At 37.0% G+C, this 15,027-nt stretch overlaps 1 protein-coding gene across 1 annotated transcript in view; it reads right to left on the minus strand.

The window, feature by feature from the left end:
* LOC148945891 (orexin receptor type 2-like) overlaps positions 1-15,027 on the minus strand; it is a 144,814-nt gene that overhangs the window by 27,699 nt on the left and 102,088 nt on the right. The gene's annotated exons all lie outside the window — the stretch shown is intronic.

Raw genomic sequence — 15,027 nt, forward strand, 5'->3', positions numbered from 1 at the left:
CAATGAAAGTTTGCACAAGTGATCTTTGAAAAAGGATCTAAAATTTGGCCGGTTTTTGTTATCTGATGAAATTCCCAGGAAATAGAAAAAAATCTAATGTGAAACCTGGTAGCTTTTTTTTAAAAAGGTCTGGAGCCTAAGAATTGGGATATTTGAAGCAATCGAAAGTACTATAAATTCAAAAAAACTTTTAAAATTAATTGGTCGGATAGAAAATTCTAGATTCTTTTAATTTATTCCTCCGTGAATGTTTTTGTGTTTTTATATTTTGGTCTTTGCATGCCTTGGATAAAAGCGAAAAAGTCGAAATTAACTTCAAATTGTAGCTCTTTTTTTATTTAGTTTATTCCAAACTTTTCAGCTTTCTAATCCGATTCGTTAATTTTATATGTATTTATAAATAAAACTAATTTTTTACTCTGTTTCACCTGTCCTACATAACTCCACTTTACACCCCATGGCTGGAAACATACCCGAGGCTAGGACGGGTCATACTTGCGTTTAATTGACTACTTGTCTTTAAATGGAGTTTGTCGGACAAAATCCAATTAATCCCCAAGGATTAATTAATCCAATTAATCCTGCATCAAAACCTGCGTTAATTCAAAAACGTTCAAAAATTAAATAAAGAAAGCAAGTTTTTTTAACTGAAAGTAAGGAGCTTCATCAAAACTTAAAACGAACAGAAATTATTCCGTACATGAAAGTGGTGTCTCCTCCTCAACGCCCCGCTCTTTATGCTAATGTTTTTTATTGTTTTAAAACGTAGAGCTGTGAGAAAGAGTCAAACTTTAGCGTAAAGAGCGGAGCGTTGAGTAGGGGACAAAAACATAATTATTACCACTAGTATTATATTCTTGTAATAGATTCAATTCTGGTACGCAACGTTGGCCACGATCAAGCGAGTACCCAGACCCCTTCATTCAAATTCTCGGTTTAGGGTATAACCGTTATCGATAGATTTATGATAGAAATATCAGATCTCTCACAGCTTTGTTGTTTACTATTCGTTAAAAATGTATCGCTGCTCCATGGCAAAGATGGTTCTAGACGTTTACCCTCAAAAAATAATCCATGCCCCCCCCCATGGAAAATATATCCCCTCTGACAAAAAATTATTCCCGAAAAATCCCCCCCCCCCGGCAAAGAACTCCCCCGCGAATAATGTTAGCATGTGTCCCAATAACAAATACTATCTGTAAGCAATGGACAAATTACAAAACTTAAAAAGGCACTTGAACTTCTATAATGGGGCTTTATGATTTTTTTGTAGTTACGGAGGGAGAGAGATGCCTCAAAGGATGCACTTTGATGCCAGAAAATCCCAGCTCTCATTGCGCCATCAGATAAATACAGAATTAGTTCTAACGGGAAGATGAGGAGAGGGTGGAGGTAGAAATTAATGTATAATCCCCAAGGCCATAACCTGGATTTGTTTTGGGGGGAAGACGTATTTTTTTTAGGGAGAGGGGTAACAAAAGGAACTTTAAAAAATGTGAAATTTATATATACTCCTTTATGATTTCTGGGAATATTTCTGGTCTATGCTTTTATTATGAATGTAAAGAGTAACATTAAACCCCAAAATAAGCATAATTTATTCCGTATAGGATGAGGACTGCCCCTTCCTCATCCACACCGCCGCCTCAGAGGAGGGGGTAAAGTACAGTGGATCTGCATAGAAAATATGTTGGGTACAATTATTATGCATATTATGAAATAAGAATTTTTTTCTGATCTCAAATTGTCCAAATACTTTACCCCCCCCCCCTTATAAGCAAATATATAGCCCAAATGGTAATTGTGTAGAATCTGAATGCACACACGAGAAGTGAAGTTTCGTTAATGCTAATGAAATAAAACAAAATAGGATGAAAATAGAATAGTTCAGTGCAGATAGGATAAAAACCTGATAGTCTGCAACACGCGAGACAGATACCCGGTACTAAAATTAAAACAAAATAGGATAAAAATATAATGGTTTAGGAACAAAATTATAAGATTTTTAAATTACAATTATGCGCCCAGAACACTGTAATGTCGTGGGGTCTGTGTTTGGCAGAACCCCCTCTCTTTTTCTGTCTTTGGTAAATCCCAAATTTTAATTTTAACATCCAAGTTCGTTAAATCACTTATCATTGCAGACAAAAGGTTTTTATCTAGTCTTCGCATTATCGCATGGGTACCAGCTAATTGAAAAGTAGCAATACGTAACCAAATCTAACCTCACATAGCTACTAACGAAGAAACGGGTTTGTTCTCTAGTTTTACACAGCGTAAACCTGAGTGAATGGCACATAATACATAAGTGTCAAAATTCCTTCCCCCTACGGAAATTAAAAAAACAAAACTCAAATAAAATTCTTAAATTTGGAAAGCCTAATTTTCCACGAGGGGGGGGGGGTGTCTTTCAGGTGCATTTTCCCCGGAGGGGGGGGGGTGTAAACGCCTAGAACCATTTTATTAGTTACTCTTTTTTCTTTTCAAATTTTCGAAAACTTTCGGCCTTTTCAAGACAAGATATCTTTTCCAAGACAAGATTTGATATCTCCTCGAAGCTTGTCCTTTGCCTGTTGATTTGACAAGTGTCAATCCCTGTAATATTACCTCTGAAGACGTAGTTTTTTTTATTATGATACCGGGTGTTTACTATTGACGGGTTATACTATTCCAGTTTTGGGCTGTGACGTTGTCATCAGAAAGGCTGTCCCAATGAAACAGCTACATTGGCCTTAACACATCACAACGCTAAAAGTGTCAGAACAAACTTATTAGCAGGGATTAAGTAGAGCGATGTGCACGCTAAAGGAGTGATCTTAGAAAATTGCAAAAGGGCAAATTTTATCGAAAATTGCTAGTTGTAGTTCCTTGTTTAAGGCTCAAAAGTCATCAAAGGGCAACCAGAAGCCCAGTAGAACCCTTCCTGGCCCATGAATTTCTGTAACCCCCATAGTGTTAGACTAAAATTTAAAAAATTGCAATTTTACTTAGAATAATCGAAGGTCCAAATTTGTGTCTGATGGAGGATATAGCCCACACAGCCCCAAAGGCAAAGACCCCACATTATGCAAAGGGCCAATTTTTACAGGTAGAATTTAGTAGAAAAGATGGGTACGTTGCACCTTGTTAAAATTAAAACCATTCAAGAAACTAAATCTATACTGAAGATAACATTTACCACCTTGTAAAGGAACTAGGTAAAAGAATAGGGGCATACCAGACACTTATAAGTTCATGGAGCTATGAATTAAGGAATTAAAAAACAAAAACATTCCTTAGTTAACAAAAAACCAAGTCCAAAGTGTGAACCAAATCCATGCAAAAATGAACCACATCCTTACTAGGTGTAAATACAGGCAAAGTCTAGCGCAGAAATGAGGCAAGTCCAAGCTGCATACTGAGTCGTTGTAAAAATAACTAAAGTCCTGACAAGATGAAATTGCAAAGAGCCCAGCCACAGCTGTGGAAATTTGATGCTTTATTGTAGTAACTAGTACGAATGATTGCTAGCCTCTAGTTGCTCTGAAAGAGCGGTAGCCTTAAACTTGTTTATTATAAAGTCTGCTTGTTTTTCTTGGCGATTAATTACATATCAATCTATTTTAGGTTTCATTTATTCATCCATAGTAATTTCTGCTGCTTTTATTTCTAACTTATCATATCAAATCGTTTCTTATCATTTTCGGTTTTATCGTTTATTGTTCTTTTTTTAATTTTCTTAATACATTTTTGCTAAACTAGCGAATGAGAAAGAGTAGTGCCTATATCTTTGTTCTTGGTATCATTGCATAACACGAATGATAGTAAAAAATTTCAAGGACTGGTTTGATCGCAAATTAATTCATTTCAGGGTTAGCCCATTAGGGACAACGAAGTTAAGAACAAACCCTAGTCCATAGCAACCAAAACTTCCGAAACGGGTCTGGAAAAACGTAAAGTGAGGAAGAATCGCCATTTGAACTTTATTGAGGAATGATAACTTATTATTTTGATTAATCTTTGAGATGAAAGGTCGTTCCAAAAAAAACTATTATGGGAATTTAAAAAAAAAGGACCTGAAACCCCACAAAACACTATAGGATCGAATAAAAACAGCACCATTGGAATCATCATTGTCTAAGACTATATTTAAGAGAAATACAGTTGACCATCATGACCAACAAGCTAAATGGCTTTTTTGCAAGGGAAGCAGTGATTTGCTTCCTTTTTCATTATCTTAATTTTCACCGCTATTGGCACTCTGAAACTCTATAAAGTTTCTTCCGAAAAGAGATTATTATATACACGTGCCATAGGGAATTTATTAAGTTTTAAAATTATTTCCATTAAAGAGGTTTCTCATAGAAAAGTAAGCAGTTAACTTCAACCTAAGGCGAGTGGAAATAAAGTCAAACAATAATTCAATCGTAAAAGCAACATAAATCGCTATCAATAAACAAGTAAGTGCACATAGACGTTTATAAGTAATAAAATAATTAAAAAACGAACAATAACTACAGCAAACCAGAGTAGGGCTAACGTCCCCTATCTCTTGTAAACACCTGAATGTCAGTTGTACTTTACTATAAGCAATCCTTATTTCAATCTGTCAGTTTCTAGTAGTTGCAATCAGAGTCACAAGTAGTCGCAGTTGCTATTAGTTGCAGTCATAATCATGAGTAGTCGCAATTTACAATCGTAACCACAAGTGGTCGCACAATATCAGTCACAAGTAGTCGCAGCCACAGTCTTAAGTAGTTGCAGTTACAGTCGTAACGAATTGCAGTCACCGGTGCCAGTAGTTGCAGTTACAAGCGTTCAAAATCACAAGGAGTCCCAGTCGCAGGTAGTCACATTTTCATGTAGTCGCAGTAATGAGCAGTTACAGTCACAACTTATTAGTGTTGCAGTCTTGTGGTCACAGTTGCAAGTAATTGTTGTCGTAAATAACTTGAATTGTAAGTATTTGCAGTCTCAAGAACTCGCAGTCGCAAAAAGTCGCGGTAGCAATTGATCGCAGTCACAAGTAGCTTCCACCACAGGCACAGTTGCAAGCAGTCCAAGCTATAAGCAGTCGCTGTCCTAAGTAGTCGCAGTTGCAAGAAGTCACAGTCGCAAAAAGTCTCGGTCGCCGTCACACGAGTTGTAGTAGGAGTAATAGTAATAGTGGCTGTAGCATCAGAAGCGGCGTCAGTAGCAATAGCATTCGTGGTATTCGCAACATGCATATAGTACCTTTTGGCCACTTCAAAATCTCCCACAAAATGTCCTGAAATTTCCACTCTTATAACCTTAGACTTTAGTATGGTAGCAGTAGTAATAGTGGCGGTGGTTATAGTAGTAGCAGTAGTAGCAGTAGTAGTAGTAATAATAGGAGTAGTAGAAATGATAATAGAAGTTGTATTATTTGCAGTAATAGTAATAGTAGTAGTAGTAGTAGCTGTAGTAGTAATGGCAGTAGTAGTAGCTGCAGTAGTAGTAATAGTAGCGGCAACAGTAGTAGTGATAGTAGTTGTAGTAGTAGTAGCAGCAGTATGCACATGGTAACTTCTGGTTAGTTCAACAACCCCCTCAACCTTCTTCGCCAGGAAATCTATATACTTAGAAATAGAAGTGGCATTGGTAGTTGTAGTAGCGGTAGCACGAGTAGTAGTAATAGTAGCAGCATTAGTAGTAGTAGAAATAGTAGTAGTATTGGTAGTAGTAGTAGCAGTAGTAGTCGTATTAGTAGCAGTAACAGTAGTAGTAGTAGTAGTTGTGGCAGTAGTAGTAGCAGTAGTAGTAGTAATATTAACAGTAGTAGTAGTACTAATAATAATAGTAGTAGTAGTAGTAGTAGTATTTGTAGTAGTAGTAGTAGTAATAGTAGTAGTATTAGTAGCAGTAGTAGTAGTAGTAATGATAGTAGTAGTAGTAGTATTGGTAGTAGAAATAGCAGGAGTAGCAATAGCAGTAGTAGTAGGTGTAGTATTAGTATGAAGGTAGTGCAGGGAAGTTATTAGGGAATGTTTAGGGGGATGTGGAACTAAATAAAAACACATTATGAACATTTAGATTGTCAAGAGGGTGTACCAGCAGTACCTCAGGAACGGCTTAGAGCATTAAGTTAAAACTTTCAGGGTATGTTGAGTTGGATTTTGAACCAACCAAAAGATTAGTTCTACTACATACTACTACTAGTACTACTACTACAACTAAAGCTACTACTGCTATTGCTGCTACGATTATTGCTACTAGTGAGGCATGGTACTAAGGTGAAACCTCTCAAGGAATGTTTAGGCGGAATATCAACTAGATCAAAACACACTATAAACATGCAGGTTGTCAAAATGACATATAAGCAATATTTTAGGAATGGCTTAGAGAAATAAGTTGAAATTTCCAGGGCATGTTGAGGGGGATGATGAACTAACCAAAAGGCACCATATTTATGTTACCACTATAACTACCATTACTGCTACGACTGTCACTCCTACTAAGGCTATGGGTATTAAGGTGAAACTATCAGGTGCATACTGCTACTATTACTACAGCTGCTACTTCTACTACTACTACTACTACTACTACTACTATTACTATGACTATTGCGACTAAAAGTCAGCTGTGAAAGTCTGATATCTTCTTAGCCGTTTCACTCTCTGCCAAATTCTGCTGCAAGGTCATGGCTGTTAAGTCACCTCTTGATCTTAATGTTGTGTATCAGGAACTAGATAGACAATCATGCATGAGGCCTCTTTTTCTTTACCAAAATAACGGCGAAAGTAGGTTCCAGGATTTCTTAGGAGGTGGGGCTTAAGTTTATCAAACGTATATATTTACAGTACTAATTTCTAATCAACTTTGGAGTGGGGGTGTAGTCATAATTTTGTTAAGAGTCGCTGGGGGGCTACTTCAGGTCTCTTACTACCACTAAGTGGCAGAACGTTTTTGGAGCTCCTACATAATAGGCTTTTATTTTTTTATTTGACTCTTAGAGAACTATTTTTGGCAAGCTCAATACCTGAAAAGGTAATCTTACGCCGTTGAGAAACAATTTCTTTTGAATTTAGCGTTTGTAATAATAATTTTTCTTGCCTTTATTTTAAATGGGCTGTGCTTTTCAAAATTCACGTCCCTGAGTACAAGAAATATTGTTTTTTGAATGATTTATTTTTTTAATATGAGAAAAACCTACGAAGTCCCATTAATAAGCATTAATAGAATCCTTTAGACCCGACCAGAACAGGCCTCCTTAATCGTATAATCTTTTTCAAAGAAAGAACTATATTAAATACGTAACCTAACCAAAATACCAACTAAATACATAAATAAAATGTAGCTACAATTTATTTTTCAACCAGACCAAAGCTAATTCTCTGGTAAAAAAAAAAAAGTTGCTTGACCAGTTTCTTGTGTCTTGTTCGCATCATTCACGATCGAAATTCTCGAGTGTGTTTTATATAATATACAAGTACCCAAAGAAATGACGAAAAAAGAATGAAATATGGATTCTTCACTGCATAAAATTCCCTTTTATAGGATATTTTCTTAACAAAACAAGTTTTTTAAAGGGTAAATATATGAAAATTACACTCTTTAGTGTTTAATTTCAAAAGTTCCTGCCACGGAGTGACTAACGACTATTTTGGATTTTTTTTCCCCCCTTCACAATTCTTCTGAAATCACACCACTAAAAACAAACCCATTGACTAAAAAATTATTTGATCAATCGAGTTAATCAGTATATATCCATTAGCCAATCAAATCTACTTCATCCAAAATTTGTTTAAACACAAAGGGGAGAAGAGGGCTATACCCCACTCTTATTCCGTCACTTCAAATTAGCATCACGCAGTCTAAAGTGACGGTGGATGGGTGGTAAATCGTTGTCGGTAGCTTTAACTTTCTATGATGAACTATAATCTCGAATATAATCTAATAAATCATAATATATTTTGTCGAGAGTATTCTCCGAACTGATTGCTAAAAACATAGCTACAAATATTTTTTACCTGATATTTATGGATGTAATCATACGAAGTAAACTGATATTAGTAAATATGAGAAATGACGAACATATCAAAAGAACGGGGAACGGTCAAAAATAGATGGAGATGGCGGAATCACTGCAATATATATGCTCTTTTACATGCAAACTAATCCCGGATTCAAGATGCTGCCCCTTCGCCCCACGCCTGGAAATGACAGGATTTGTTTAATCCTTTTGAAAGCGTCCAAAACAAAATTCTGGTCAATAGATATTACGACAAAAAGAGATTTCATGCCTGAAAACATTGATTGTAAGCCGGCATGTCCAATCGCTTTGGCGTCACCAGGTAGTGGCAAGGCCTTAGGAATTAGCGAGGCAATCATCGCCACAGGAATACTTTCACTGACAAAAGCTGTAGGGACCATAATATTATCCTCTCGCTTACAGCATGAGTATATATAAGAAGAGTAGCGAAAAGTTTCTTTAAAAATTATAATGATTAAAGCGCTTGGAAACAGAAAACCCCTGCGTCAAAGCAATAGTTTAATTTGCTTATTGGCACAGTGATGCCAGGTGCCTGGCTTTAGATAGCGCACAAAGGAAGGCGAAAATGCGCCTTCCTTGGCGCATTTAAGGTTTCTTTGAATATCCTAGAAATATGAGACTTGGAATTTTAAGATATTGTCTGTTTAGCCTTTGAGTATTTATGGTATTAATGAGAGAGATAGGGCAACCACTTCGAAAAAGTTCTGTCTAGCAAAATATAATTCCTTTTGAATATATGGCTGTGGTCTTCTTCATGGCTTCTTAACGTCCCAACTTTTCTGATTTTGTATGTTGGAAAGGCACTGTAGTCTTATTCATTATTTTGAATCAATCTTGTGGTTTTGCTGTCAATATTCTCACTCAACTAAGGTGAGAATCAAGTAGAAATATGCTAGAAAATGAGGAGACGAAAAAACATAAACTATAATTAGGTCAATATTTTTGGGTTGGTACTAATTGAACATCGTATAGCTAAAACATCAATTGTGAGGTGTTTAGAAAAAAAAATCAGGGATAATGTTACCAGATAGTGTGAATTTTGCTTTTCAGAATACTAGAACTCAAAATTGGTAGGATTCAGTCTTCATTGGCAGAATTTGGCACGATATTCCGAAATCTGAAACAGTGAAGCATTTTCGACTGATTACATGCGCTTTTATGGTCTAAATTTTCTGTTCTCAGTCTCTGGCTTGACAAGAAAGATATTTTCCTTAGTAATCTGGTATGTAAGAGAATTAAATAAAAAAGGGAATTAAAGATAATCTAACAAAAAAAATACTTGCCAATGTATAAGGTGGTATTTTACAATATTTTCTGGCTAATATGCTGAATTATTCCCTATTAACAATAGAAATTGTGATTAAAGAACTAAAAAAAGAAATAGGTACTCGGTATACTCGTCTTGTAATATAGATAATTTATACAAAAACGTGGAAGTAAAGGCACATTTGATAAAGATAATAGATAGGATTTTCTAATGTAGAACTAATGAGAAGCATGATCATTGAAGGTCAAATCTCTCCAAAATGTCATCTAGGTAAGTGATATCAAAGTTTACTTCTTTATACAGTGTTTTTATGACATTGCATTTCTGTGCTGCAAAAATATATAAATTCTGAAACTTAGTTATGAGAGCAAAATGTTTCGTAGCTTTCAAAATATAAATTAGAACGACAAGAACGACCAAGTCAAAGATAAGAAATCAGACCGGCCGTTATTAATAGAACTATCTATAAAATTGCAGGCTAAAGACAATGTTCTGAGATTTTTCAAACAGTTTGTGGTAACGAACTGTAAGTAAGGAGCGACCCGGCTCAATGGTAACCGAAACTCTTAAAAACGGAATTTTGGTACCAATAGATAAATCAAAAGAATCAGATTTTAATTCTGATTTCAAATATATAAGTTTCATCAAGTTTAATCTTACCCATCAAAAGTTACCCGCCTGAGAAAATTTGGCTGATTTTCGAAAAAAGGAAGAAAGACTCCCTAAAAGTTATAGAACCTTAATGAAATTCACACCATCATATTCAGCGTATCAGAGAACCCTACTGTAGAGGATTCAATTTCCTATCTACAAAAATGTGGAATTTTGCATTTTTTGCCAGAAGAAAGATCACGGGTGCGTGTTTATTATTTATTTTTTTTTCCCAGGGGTAATCGTATTGACCCAGTGGTCCTAGAAAATCGTAAGAGGGCTCATTGGAACGGAAATTAAAAGTTCTAGTGCCCATTTTAAGTGACCAAAAAAATGGAGGGCAACTAGGCCCCCTCCCACGCTCATTTTTTTCTCAAAGTCACCCAATTAAAATTTTGAGATAGCCATTTTGTTCAGCATAGTCAAAAATCTAATAAATATGTCTCTTACGATGACTTAATCCCCCAGAGTTCCCAGGGGTAGGGCTGCAATTTATGAACTTTGCCCATTGCTTACATATTTTTTTGGTTATTGGTAATTATACAGACATTTTCAGGAAAAAAAAATTTTCTGGTGGGGGGGGGGCTGGAGGCGGGGGTTACGCGGGAGAATCTTTCCGTGGAGGATGTTTCTTTGGGGTAAGGGACATTTCTATGAAGGGGGCGCCGAATTTCCAATCATTATTTAAAAACGATCATAAATTAAATAAAAAAAAACAAGTTTTTTAAACTGAAAGTAAAAAGCAACATTAGAAATTAAAACGAACAGAAATTACTACGTATATGAGGGGGTTCTCCCTCAAGTCAATACCTCGCTGTTTACGCTACAGTTTTTTTTTTAGTGCTTTCAAAAGAGCTATCTATTCTAATTAAGGTCAATTCCATGGCACCTTTCCAGTGCATGTACCTATGGATCTGGTTTGGTGGGTATAATCTGGTGGGTATAGTCTGGTTTGATGGGTATAGTCTGGTTTGGTTTTTCAAAGAGAGTGAGAATGTTATTTGCTTGCATGTATAGGAATTCCCTATTTATTTGCTTGCATGTATAGGAATTCCCTTGTTATTTGCTTGCATGTATAGGAATTCCCATGTTATTTGCTTGCATGTATAGGAATTCCCATGTTATTTGTTTGCGTGTATAGGAATTCCCATGTTATTTTCTTGCATGTATAGGAATTCCCATGTTATTTGCTTGCGTGTATAGGAATTCCCAAGTTATTTTCTTGCGTGTATAGGAAGTCCCTTGTAAGGGGCGTGCATGTATAGGAATTCCCAGGTTATGTGATTGACTGTATAGGAATTCCCATGTTATTTGCTTGCATGTATAGGAATTCCGTTGTTATTTGCTTGCGTGTATAGGAATTCCCATGTTATTTGCTTGCGTGCATAGGAATTCCCTTGTTATTTGCTTGCATGTATAGGAATTCCCATGTTATTTGCTTGCGTGTATAGGAATACCCATGTTATTTACTTGCGTGTATAGGAATTCCCATGTTATTTGCTTGCGTGTATAGGAATTCCCAGGTTATTTGCTTGCGTGTAGAGGAATTTCCTTGTTATTTACTTGCGTGTATAGGAATTCCCATGTTATTTGCTTGCTTGTATTGGAATTCCCACGTTATTTGCTTGCGTGTATAGGACTTCACATGTTATATTCTTGCGTGTATAGGAATTCCCAATGCTATTCCAGGACCTTATGTTCCTTCCTATGCTATTATAAGGGCTTTCCCGTGTGGTTTTTCTTTACTTGGTACCCATTAAAAACAAAATTTTTGTGTTAAATAAGTAGTTCTTATATCTTTTAAAAGAGCTTTACGGGGTTTGAGAGACTCGATTGCCTGATTCCGTGTGGTTTTTATTTACTTGGTGCCCATTAAAAACACAATTTTTGTGTTAAATAAGAAGTTCTTGTTTCTTTTAAAAGAGCTTTACGGGGTTTGAGACACTCTGTTGCCTGATTCCGTCTGGTTTTTCTTTACTTAGTGCTCATTAAAAACGAAATTTTTAGTGTTAAATAAGTAGTTCTTGTATCTTTTAAAAGAGCTCTACGGGGTTTGAGAGAATCGGTTGTCTGATTCCGTGTGGTTTTTCTTTACTTGGTGCCCCATTAAAAACGAAATTTTTGTGTTAAATAAGTAGTTTTTGTATCTTTTAAAAGAGCTTTAAGGGGTTTGAGAGACTCAGTTGCCTGATTCCGTGTGGTTTTTCTTTACTTAGTGCTCATTAAAAACGAAGTTTTTGTGCTATTATTTGAGAAGTTAACTTTAGTATTTCATAGTTTGACTTGCCTGAAATCATGAATTAGAATATTTAATTGGCTGTTTGGGGATTTTCAGACCTAGGTTTCTTAGATTTTCGTGTGTGTTTGACTCCTGGGGTTTATTATTTGAGAAGTTAACTTTAGTATTTTGTGGTTTTACGTGCCTGAAATCATGAATTAGAATAGTTAATTAGCTGTTAGTAGAGGAGGGGGTACCAGTCGTGTCACGCACCCCTGCTGCCACCTAAAACTTTTTTTTAACACCATATATTGGCATAGAACCACGTGGTTTATGGTTTTCTCACTGAGAATGAAAAAACAGGAATTTTCTCACTTGAAAAACCAGGAATTTTGTCTGTTTTATGGTTTTTGTCAGTGAGAATGAAAAAACAGGAACTTTCTCACTTTCATTGATGTCAACATCAATTTATGTATGTTTCATTGTTTTTGTCAGTGAGAATGGAAAAAAAGTATTTTTCTCACTTTGCTGTCAGTCATTAATCAAATTGTTTCCGGGCAAAGTTTAGTAATGTCTGACAGGTACTGCTCCAGGAATAGATCCATGTCATTAATGTCTTTGCCTCGGAAACAACTCTTTTGGTCGAACTCCAAAGGATATTAATAACCAAACGCCATGAAAACAATTCTCCATGAAACATCTTAACGATGAATTGTTTTAGCGCGGGAATCAGGTGTTTTATTAATTTGAAATGCATTAGCGCAGAGATGCCAAAAACAAAAGGAACACGCTGAATTACGTTTAGGGATAATTTTGGCGAAACTGTTTTAGACAGGTTATGGAATTATTTCGGCGAAAGATTTTTGAAGAGATTTTGGAAGAGGATTTGAGGGTGAAACTCTGTGGTCGTTATAATACACAAGTTTCATTTGAACAGTGTTGTGAGGTCCTCTACCCCAACCCCAAAGGGTTCCGATCCCCCTACCCCAACCCCAAAGGAAGCCCCCTGTCCTCAAAGGTCCCCCAAGCTCCCATAGGGCCACCGGCGCCCCCAAAGGCCCACCCCAGACCCCCAAAGACCCTCCCCGGGCCCCCCAAAGGCCCATCGAGCTCCCAAAAGACCAACGGAGTCCCAAAGGCCCTCCACCAGTCCCCAAATGTCCCCCAGGCTCCCAACTGGCCCCCGGACCCCCAAAGGCCCTCCCCCGGCCCCCAAAGGTCCACCGGGCTCCCAAAGGACCAATCGGTCCTCAAGTGCCCCCCAGCCCCCCCAAGGCCCTCCCTGTGCCCCCAAGGCCCGCCCCCGGGCCCCCAATGTCCCCCGGGCTAGAGAAGCACCGCCACGATGCGCCGTGGGCCAGGAAAGCGCCGCAGGATGTGCCGCAGGGATGCGCCGCGGGTCAGGAAAGCGCCGCGGGGGATGCGCCACAGGGAGGCACCACAGGAAAGCGCCGCAGGATGCGCCGCAGGGATGCGCCGCAAAAAAAAAGTAAACTAAAAAGTAAAAATTTCGAAGTGTTATCCCCCAAACGCCCTCCTCAGACCCCCAAAGGCCCTCCCCTGGTCCTCAAAGGTCCCTAGGGCTCCCAAAGGGCCAACCGGCCCCCCAAGGGTCCCCCAAACCCCCTCCCTGGGCCCCCCAAAGAGTCCCCTCTCCATTTTTTTAATACTTTTTTATGACTTTATTATATCTTTTCTGAACAAGTTCCATTCATAATGTCATTCCTAAACCCATTTTCCAACCTCAAAGAGTCCCCTCCACAATTCGTAAATACTTTCTTGAATTTTTTAACATGGTATTTTTTTAACTTTTTACGTATCTTGAAATGATATTAAATATGCTTACGTCTCTACCAATTCTACTCTTCGCTTGTTCATAGAAACGTTATGGCTTTCCCACTGGTACTATATGACAGGTTATCGACACTATCTAGTGTATTGCATGCATTTAACCAGTATTTTTTACGCAGTGGACGGATAAACACACATTTCATATCTGTAAAAAAGTGAGGATGAATTATTCGACGAACGTCTGTGCACATGAAAAAATCATTGTCGTATTGAATACTCACAAGGAGAAATACCTGAGCTATGAAACGAGTGCAATCGGTAACACTATTGGAAATGTATGCATGCGTTGTCATTACAGCGAGAAGTTAGATTTCTTTGGAGTACCCAAGAATTTCAATCGTGTAAACGGTGGATATGCAAGAGTATCATTACCAGAGAAATTAGTGCTCAAAGAGAATGCAAACTTAAAAATAATTGTCGATGATCTGGGACAACTCCTTGCTAGGGTTTCTGGTAACACATTACCTGTTGATAAATCCTATTATCATCTTTCCGGTATTAGCATTTTAAAGAGAACAAGAAGGAGAAGACAGGCATACTCCTGCAATAATGTCATTAATCATATCTTGTCAATATGCCAAAACTGGCATATATGTAAAAATAATGTGTCAGTAGACAGTGAAATCACAGGCAGAATAAAAAGGACATTAGCAGACAATATCATCAATGAATATAAAGATGAATTGACGGAAAGTGAAGCGCAAGTGTACTAATAATGTGTAATAATGTATTTAACGTATTTTTATATTAATGTTCTACATCTCATTATTTCATTAAAAATATTTTATGCATTATTTTGTTAAGTGTTCATTATTTTAGGGTATGCTAGAACGTCAAACGTTCAGAATATCTATTAAAAAGGTCAGAGATGAAAGAAAAACAATTTTTAGAGATAAAGATACTACTAGCAGGCTCAATGTTTCATAGAAGATAGAAAAGTTCAAGATCTCTTCTGAATTTTACCAAAGAACACAATTCACTTCTAATTTCACCAGAGAAAATAAAAAGCTTCCACTTCAGTTTTAAGTTCACCGAGACATAAAAAAT

Source organism: Artemia sp. Qi Xiang Cuo, chromosome 12 (assembly GCF_049724085.1).
Source record: "Artemia sp. Qi Xiang Cuo chromosome 12, ASM4972408v1, whole genome shotgun sequence".
NCBI classification, from domain to species: domain Eukaryota; kingdom Metazoa; phylum Arthropoda; class Branchiopoda; order Anostraca; family Artemiidae; genus Artemia; species Artemia sp. Qi Xiang Cuo.